The 9722-nt window shown below is 44.4% G+C and overlaps 2 long non-coding RNA genes across 2 annotated transcripts; one reads left to right on the top strand and one right to left on the bottom strand.

Annotated features, from left to right (window-relative positions):
• Positions 1–1282: 1282 nt before the first annotated feature.
• Positions 1283–8290, bottom strand: LOC132250977 (uncharacterized). Its single transcript, XR_009462793.1, has 2 exons — positions 8191–8290; positions 1283–2948 (listed from the first exon to the last, which is right to left on the bottom strand). It is a non-coding gene; the product is annotated as an uncharacterized LOC132250977 (long non-coding RNA).
• Positions 8291–8327: 37 nt separating this feature from the next.
• LOC109286401 (uncharacterized) lies at positions 8328–9507 on the top strand. Its single transcript, XR_002094413.2, has 2 exons — positions 8328–8917; positions 9134–9507. It is a non-coding gene; the product is annotated as an uncharacterized LOC109286401 (long non-coding RNA).
• Positions 9508–9722: the final 215 nt, after the last annotated feature.

The following is a 9722-nucleotide window of genomic DNA, read 5'->3' on the forward strand; positions in this document are numbered from 1 at the left end:
ATGCCAGAGGCTGCAGGAAAAGGGGCCAGGCAGGGAACCTGGGTAGAAAGGGAGGTTCTACCTGCCATTAACCCTGACCCTGACTCAGCTGGCTTCCTGTGCAAAACTCCCAGCAGCACCTGGTTCGAGCAGGGGAAGAGTGGCCCTGAGGTTCCTCTCACTCCTTGGTCAGCCAGGGACAGCTTCAGCAGTAGGTAGGTCCCAACATCCTGCTCTCGTTCTGTCCCTGGACCCCCCTCCCCCCCAGCAGTAGCATAATGAGTGGTGGGCAACTGAAGCATGAACTCCATGCACTAAACATGGTAGGGTGTTAGAATGGAGCAGGTGGGGCACTGGAGTGAAAGCAGGGGGCAGGACTCCGTACAGGCTCACCCAGTGACTATTAGCTCCAACCAGCTGGGCAGACCAGGAGTAAGATTCCCCTGGAAGTCTTAGGGCCTTGTCACACGTTGCACTGTGAGCTGCCCAAATGTTGATCAACTTAGTGCTAGCTTGCAGTCACACCTCCAACTTGAGCATCACATGTGGGGATTGGCCATACCTTAATGGAACAGGAGCTGAGTAGTGCAAATCAGAGATAATCCAGCCCTGGAGTGGCATAACTTTGAGGTGCATAGTGAGTGCTTCTGTTTATGTGTGAACAATCCCAGGGGTTAAGAGCTCCAGGAGCCACCCAACATGAATGTGTAAAAAAAGGCATTGCTCTCCCTCTCCCCTTGCTGTGCAGCCAACGGCTACTGTTAATCCTTTTTGCAGCCACCACTGAATGAAGGCATTTACAGCCATAATCCACATGCAGGTAAGACTCTGCCTGCCCTGTAGTTATTGAAGTTCTAATGCTCCCTAAGAGTTGGAAATTTTGAAATGGACCCTCAGTTAGGTAACAGCCAGTTACTTAGGCTAAAGGACTACAGAAGCTTGCTTACTGCTTCACAATAAAACTTGCTTATGTAAACCGTTACACTCTCTCTCTCTCTGAATAGAATTTACAACTGCAACATTAGGTGAATAATTCCACCACCCTGGGTGGTCCCACTTGCATCAAACAACCTCAATGTTTACATTCACCTGATTATAACCTTTAAAACAGTTCCCCCCCTCCCCACCATAACCCAGGTTGATTTCCCTCTGGTCACAATCCCCTTCTCATAACAATAAATGGCAACACAACTATAACTATGATGCACCACTAAGTGACAGAGGCAAGGCTTCTGCTGCTCTGGGGAAAGCGGACTCTAGTCTTTCTTGGTAACGCCGCAAAAACAAGTCTCCAATCAGCCACTGAAGGTAATAGGCTTCTTTTCTTTAATTTCCTTCTGAAAGATACACCTCCTGCAAACACTGGGGGTTAAGTGTCCCCTCACATACCCATGCAGATTTGGGATTCTAATAGCCTGCTCCCTCTCTGGTCTCTCTCTCTCCCCCAGCACCTCCACATGCAGACAGGGAATTCCCTCTGTAGGTCTCTGTTCCTGCAGTACAAGCCTTTCCAGCCAAAACAAAGAACTTCTCTCCACTGGCCCCCAACCAGGCAGCTTCTCCAACCTCCCAGCTAGATTACCAACCCCTCGCCACTCTTTCTCTGGGTACATGTGTCCATAGCTGCACAGCTCCAACCCAGGTGAGGAATCAGCTTCTCCTGGGATGTCTCAGGCTGTCTTCCATTCTGATATCTGCTTCCCAGCAAGCCTCAGCTCCATTTCCTCTGCCTGAGGGGGAGGCAGGGCTGAGTCTCTAGGCCCCTTGCTCCAGGCTGACGTTGCTCTCCTCTAGCTTCTCCCCATCTGCTTTCCCTCCCCCAGCTTTTTATGGCTTCATAGTAGTCAATCGGAGCTCTGAGTTTGCAAGGCTAGCTCTGGTCATAGTTCAAGCACTCCAGTAAGAAGCATGCATTGTGCACAGCATCCCCTCTACTTGGAAAAGCTATTGCACCCTCTGCAAATGTTTTGCCACCTTTCTTGCAAAGTTCTTGAGTGCAGCTCACCCACTCAGCTTGCAGCCAAACAAACTTTTACAGTTGTTATATTTAGTTCTTCTCATTTATGCCCGACTGTCTTCATTGAACCTGGCATGGGAGACTGGTGCCTTCTGAGACTGGGGAGGACATAGTTTGTGGGTAGCAGCAGGGTGGTGAGCAGCAACCACCCACATAAGCTGGCAGCAGCAGTGGTGGCAGCCCGGGGGGGCAAGCAGTGACTGCCCACAGAAGCCAGCGGCAGCAGCAGGGATGGGGGTGACAAACGGCGACCACTCGCAGAAGCCGGCAGTGGCAGCAGTGTGGGGAGATGCCAAACAAAAACTGCCTGGAGAAGCCAGCGGTGGCCAATCTCAGGGGGGGCACATGCCCTTCCCATGCTCCCCCACCAGTCACTTATGGAACCTGGTGATCACTACACACATTTGCCCTTCCATTCTCCTGCATTAGGCTCAACCCCCTCCCCACCCTACCCTCTTCTGTCACCAGAGCCACAGAAATGCTTGTCTGTCTTCACTGAACCAGGACTGAGGCCTCAGCTATCCCTCAACCCCATCTCCCCCATGATCACAGTGCAGTCCCTGTTGCTGAGACTCCACAGAGGATCCAAGTGCTCAGGGCAACAGGGAACTGCAGCTGCTGGCATGCCTCCCAGCTCCAACCTGAGCACCATGCAGTTCCTGGTTCAGTAGCTCCAGCTTGAGGTAACTATGGTGCAGATCAAGGTGGGGGTGCTGGAGTTTGAGTGTTTGCAGTCACCCCTGTGGTGTCAATCACATCTGCTGCCCAACCCCACTTTTTCAAGGTCCTAGATCCACCTATGTTGCAGGCTTTTATAGAGTTTTTAAGCTCTTTGTTCAGCTTGAGGGTCTGCAGTTTTTTGCTGCTTTCAACATTCAGGAGTGAGGTGAAACTGAATGATATTCTTTCTGAGTAGTTTCTTTAGAAAAGCAGTTGGATGGAATTGTAGCATCTGCAATACAGACAAAAACAGACTAAGGGAAACGATTATAGTAAATAAGAATGGAGAGAAAGGAAAATGGATAAAAGAAAATAGGAGGAAAGGGAGAGAGTGATTCAAGTTGGCCTACTGCCAGCACCCTAATAATAACATGCAATAACCACCTACCTCCAGCAGGCACCTCTGTTTTGGAGTTCAGAATCTTCACTCAGCTGCACACATTCTCAGAACAAACCAGAGCAGCCATTTGCGTACCTCAGTCTCACCTATACTCCTTTAAATTAAAATTGCTCACTGAAAAAGCACACTTTATACACAGATGCAGAGTGGACCTTGCCATTAGGTTGTCAAAATCTATGAGTAACTCAGGGCACTGAATTCAGCTCAAAACAGGTGGTGGTTCCACCTATCTTTTGCACATTAGCTTAGTGATTAGAGTATTTGCTCAGGAACTGGGGGCATTTTTACATATGCAAGCACCACAGCACCAGGCACTTTGAAAAGCACCCAGCTCTGCAATGCTTACAGTTGTATAAGCAGCAAAATTTCAGCTCTGAAAAAATGGCAGTGCCCCAGCTCGTGTGCGGAGCAGACTCAGTTAATCGAGTCTGCTCCAAAGCAGCTGATCTCCGATGCATTAGGGAAAAAAAATGTATGTGTATAAATGCCCTGGGAGATAGGTTCTAGGCTCTCCTCAACCTGAAGTAACTCAAACACACATCTCCCACTTCCCTGTAGTGGAGTGCCCAAACTATCAGGCTACAGAATAGGCCTATTGAAGATGGGCCACTAGGGTACAGGAGTCCTTGGGCCAGAATGAGAACAAGGATAACTCTGTAGTCCAATAGTAAGGGTATGCCTCTAGGAGGAGGAAGACCTGGATTCTAGTCTTTGCCACTAGATTATTTCTATTTTTAATCAATGGCTGTCTAACGTAAAATGCATAAAGATGCCTGAACTACAGGGACCAGAACAGTTTCATATTTAGGAGGCAGCCTGTCCAGAGTGCTATGATATGCTTACCAGGCATGGTAAGCTTTTCATGAAGGTATGGCCTCAGATCCCCCCTGTACTTGAGGAAAGAGTCAGGCAACCAGGACTAGCATACACAACAGCAGGCTTGCTAAGTAGGTGGACCACAAAGCCAGCCAATAGAAAATGCTGAAGAACATGGTGGGTCTGAAATACTCTCTGCTGGACTTGGGCATCTCCTTGAAGCTGTGAGTTAGGCACCTATGAGATTTACATATTCACAGCCCAGATCCCCCTCCAGGGGCCTACCTTAGATTCCAAAGTCATCCATTTGGGTACAGAAAATTGGCTTGCTCTGTTCTTTTAAAAAACAATCGGAGGTGGTGGTGTATATGGCCTACTGATTAAACCACTCACCCTGGCTCCTCCTCAGCTTGACAGTCAAACTCACTGTTCTTACTTCCCAGCAGAATGCTCTAACCAACACATTTTAGGCCCAGCTGGAGTCCCCTGGCAGGCAGTAAGCCTAGGTATGGTTTCTGCTCCCAGAACTGCTTATGCATGTTTGCATTAAAGAACCACAGGACAAAATGTATAAACAGTGTTGGGAACTTGAACGAGCCTAGAACTCAACCTCCCCATCAAAAGCACCCTTATCATTACGGGGGCAGCGGAGTTGCACTCCCTCTTGCTTACTCCCTCACTAGCCCTCAAAATCTTATATGCTTGGCTGCACGGTGGCTCCTTCCACACCCAGATTTGCCTTTAGCCCGATGGTTAAGATGCTCTTAAGTTGAGATAGACATAAAACCCCCATAATCAGCAAAAATAATGTTTTGTAAACAAATCTAATGACCGAATCAAAACAGTCTCTGGGCACATGCATATATAGCCATAACAATTACTTGAGTGTTGTTAACCTTTATGAAAATATTCTGGACTTTTTACCAACAAAGAATTAGGGGACTGCTATAAGTTTATAATTTATACTAATGGCTTTTGACTTAAAAACACAAAATAAATTCTACTCATTAGGAAAATAACTTTTATAATATTCAACAGCTGGTTTTTTTTTTTTAATTCTGCCCACTCCAAATAAAAATAATTTATAATTAACAAGAATATCTGAGGTTACAGTAGGAAAAATATGTAGGGCTATAAAACCTTATGCCTAGAATGGATGTCAACTGCTGACTATTTGGTACCAGAAGGAAACTTCCCCCACAGGTATACTATTACATAATTGTCCATTACAGAATTGTCCTTAGCTTTTTCTGAAGTATCAACCACTGGCTATTCCTACAGACACAATATTTGGCTAGAGGAACCATAGTTTTCCTGTAGTATGGCAGCTGTGACTTCCCTATTTTTCTAACCTAAGAAAATATCTTATTGATCCCACCTTGAATCACGCTCCCTTAAAATCCACATTTTTCTTTCTCGTGTATAAATATTTGGGATGTACAACTGTTATCCTTGCTAATTAGGTATTTATAGCAGGGGGCATTGCCTTGACAGTGTACAGCTTCCCTAAAATACCAACAGCAAAATTGAGGCATGCAACAAAAAAAAAAAAACAAAAAAAAATCAACCAACTAACATTTCCTCAATCCTTATAGGTTACAGAACTATCCTGCATTTCAGTTATGGTATAAACCAAGCAAGAAAAGATTTCATTTGATTAGTCTACTGAAGGAGTTGTTGCACATTAATTTGGGGTGGCTCCTGGTGCTCTTAACCCCTGGATTGTCCAAACATTAACACCTTTAAGTGACTTAAAGCACTCATATGCAGCTCAGAATTACACTGCTCCAGGACAGGATTATCCCTTGATCCACACAACCCAGCTCCTGTTCCATCAGGTGTGGCCACTCTCCACAGATGTGCCATTCAAACTGAAGTGCAAGCTAGCACTAAGGCAATCAATATTTATGAGGTTCACAGTGGAATGTGTAAAAGGCTCTGATTTGCTCTCCTATAGTCTTTGACTAGAAAAGCAATGAAGAGAACATAGCACTGGCATAATGGTCAGCGATAAATACATGAATCTCCCTGATACCAATTTAGGAGATATTCAAAGAGAGATCAATGCACAATATGAACAATACAATTAATTGCCCAAATGTGAAAATATATCAAAATGTTATTATATTTACAGAGAATTGCCTTTGTGGATTTTACAAATAACAGAATACTAAACATAGCCATATTTTAACTGGCTTTCATTTCTGATTTGCTAAAAAAGAAAAGGTGATACTGAAGCTGTATTTTGCAGTCTCCTTAAGATATGTAAGAATCTTGCTCAGAGGTGAACATATCCTCCTTACTTTGATCTGTCTCTAACAGATGGTCTATATTTTATGTCAAAATGTTTCCACTAGCATACACATTATATTGCAATGTATCTCTAGGTTTGAGGTGTGAAAGTCAATGCATTTGATGCAAAAAAATGCATCTTGGATACAAATGAAAAACCCTTATCTTTTTGTGGAAAAGAATAGTGTATTTAATTCTTGGTTTATTAAACTTATGAATTATGGAATTGTAGCCATGATCTTGCAGTTAAATCACAGAAGCTGACTTTTCACTCCTTTGTGCAATAAGCTTCTTGTAAATGGGCTGAACCTTTCCAAGCTTATATCTCAGTTCAGAGGTGAATTTATTTTTTCTATATAACATTACAATTAACTTTCCTAAACTTGTATCATGCCTAGAAGTAAAATTCCTGTTAAAATATCCCTCAATGCCATTATGTATTCAGATAACTAAAAAATAGCTCACTTCAACCACTTCACAGTTGGACCTAGTCATTTCCATAGCTGATCATTTATATTTGAAAAATATGGTTTGAAAATTAGAAACATGCTATCACAGGAAAGTAGGGCTGGAAGAGACCTCATGAGATCATCTAATCCAGCTGCCTGCTCAAGGTAGGATTGTCCCTGACTAAGCCATCCTGGCAAAGTGACCAGGATGGAGATTAGACAGCTTCTGTAGGTCCAATGCTTGATTCAATGCTTGAAGACTCTCCAAGTCAGAAAAGTTCTTCTTAATCAAACTAAATTTCCTGTAGTTAAGAGAATCCTGTGGTCCTAATTCTCATTTAGACTGCTGTAAAGCAGTGTTAAGGACCCTTAATATAAATAAGATGCAGTCCCATATGTACGTTTTTAGACAATTTTGCTCTAATTGTTCAAAGATGCCCATGAATCTCAAACTTCAGAGCAGTATTGTACCTGGTTGATGGACTCTTTCATCTTTGTATTATTTTATTGTCTGGTTATATATTTCATGATTTTCCCCACTGACAGCTAATTTTAATTACTGGATAAAACTTCACTCTCTCTCACAGGCACAAAAGTATTTGTGGACGAGAAGAATTTTTTTTTTATAGATTGTGTATTTCACTTTGTTAAAAAGATCTGTAATTTGGTATGCTAGTATCTGGATTTCATGTAGATATCAGTTTGCATGGTGATTTTCATTTTTACTGTATTCAGTAAAAATGTAATGATTCAAATGTAACATTTATATTCACTGTGGCAGCCAATTTATTGAAGTCAATTGCTCCAAAAGGGTTTGAAACAAATACTATTTCTGACCCTCCTGGAAAAGTCCTGTTGAATATAATAGAAAATGTAGCTTTTAGTTTGTTTTTGATCACCCCATAGAGATTATTAGAGAATTACTGCAAATCCCTGCTGTAGAATTCTGTTGGATGGGTCACAAAACAAGTCAAAACAATATGGTTCCCTATTTCATTCTGAAATCTTTTAGAGGGCAACGGGCAACGTAAAATTTTGTTAAGTTCAACTTGCTGCATGTCTGAGTGACTAATGCAAACATATTTGTATGGGAAACCTCTATCTTTATTATATCTGTTTTCTTTTAACTCTCTTTTTCAAAGGTCTCCAAGGCTATTTTCACTGTTAGGTACGCTTTAAACCTATCTTTTTATTTGTGCTATTCAATGAATGAATTCATTTTACCATAGCATACGAGATGCACTTTCTGTAACTCTTGTATATATGTTTTCATATTCCTACTGTTTATGAAAATTAATTTTTTTTTTTATTTCTATTTTTTCTAATGAGTGTAAGATTGGGAACCTAAATCTGTAGAGGCTTGTGTATGTTCTTAATCTTTACAGACTATGAGTAGTCCTTGATAAGTTAATTATATTAATTCATAGTTTGTAAAGTTAAGTGAATATTTTTGGACACTGTCCCAGGGGAGCGGGGGGCACTGGGAGACCCCCGTGACGGCCAAAGGGTCTGCTTACCTCCCACAGGACCGGAAGAGCCGAAGAAACTCCATGCGCCGGCAGCGCCGGTGCGGGTCGTCAGCCAGGCGTTTATCCGGCTGCAGCTGAGCGGCGGGGGCGGGGCACGCCGGCAGGGAGGAACAAAAGACGGCCCCGCCGAGGCAGCGGGGCGGCTGAAGGGCGAGAGCTGGAGCGCGGAGCCCCAGCGAACAGAGGATCAGCCGCCCACAGGGTGCGGGACGACGCCGTATAGAGGAGGAGCAGGCTGCGAGCAGCGCAGTGGAGCTCCCAGGAGCGAGACAGCGAGGGGAGAAGTCAGTCCCGTGAGTGGGGCAGCAGTCAGCAGGGAACCCGACGCCCGGGGCAGCAGGAGGCGCGACAGCTGCGCCGAGACTGGGGCCAGCTGTACCCTGCACTACGGAGCCGACGGCGTGGGTAACGGTGGCAGGGACTATTGGGGAAGCAGAGAGGACATCTGCACCCCAAGGAAGGAGGGACCAGGTCAGCATCCCCACTGGGAGAGACATACCCGGTCCGAAGACCGCTGGTAGTGGCTAGGGGGACCGAGCCAAGAGAGGACGAGACGAGGATGGGTTAGAGGCCAGGATAGGAAGACCTGAGGTGGCGTATGGCCGGGGTGTAGGGGAGGACAGAGCCCTGAGAGTACCCGCGGAGAAGAGTGCTGGCACCAGGGGATACCCCAAGGGAAGACCCCCCACTGGAAGAGTCATCAAAGTCGTGGTAGGTGAGTTCTGGGGTCCCCCTTTATACCAGACGGGGCAAACCCTGGGGCATACCAACGAAGCCCGGGTGTGCAAGATCTCAGGTCCGGGCGAAGGTGGCGCGCGCACTCTTGATCAAACGGAGGCGGGTACAGACACCTTAAGTCTGGAAAAATTAAACTTCTGGTATATATGACCAAAATACTGCCATTCATCTCTTTTTGTCCTCTTATTTTCAGAAAGCCTCTGAGAAGTTTACCATCTATGGACAAGTTATCTAGTTATAACAGACTGTCTCCATGGTCCAGATTCAGCCCAGGGCACAGGTTGAGTTTGACACCCCTGCTCTAAAGCATCCCCTCCCGACACACTCAAAGATGGGATCTGGGCTGGATGGACCATTGCTCTGACCCAGCATGACACTGCTGATGTTCTTATGATGGGGAAGTGTCAGACCACTAACACAGAACAAAGTTGTGGTAGTGTTGGAGTGATGTTGTAGTCATGATAGTCAAGGGTTTTTTTAATAACATTCCAATTAAGGTTTAGTTTTATCCTTATATTTCTGATATATATATTCCTAATATAAATAAAGATTTCTGTCTAGAGATAACTGCATTTTTCTAGTGTTACTTTACTTCTAGATCATTAAAGGGTTTTTTTTCTTGTGACTGTCTGTTTAAAAATGTATCAGGCAGGGTACACTTAGCCTTTGAGGTTTAAATGGCCATAAAACTATTTTCTGTTTTATGGAGAAAATAACTATTCTCCAGTTGCTTTAGTGCAAATATAGTAATACATCCCTTCTAGCAATTTTTGTGGACAGAA

This window comes from Alligator mississippiensis, chromosome 1, assembly GCF_030867095.1.
Source record: "Alligator mississippiensis isolate rAllMis1 chromosome 1, rAllMis1, whole genome shotgun sequence".
In the NCBI taxonomy this organism is placed as follows: domain Eukaryota; kingdom Metazoa; phylum Chordata; order Crocodylia; family Alligatoridae; genus Alligator; species Alligator mississippiensis.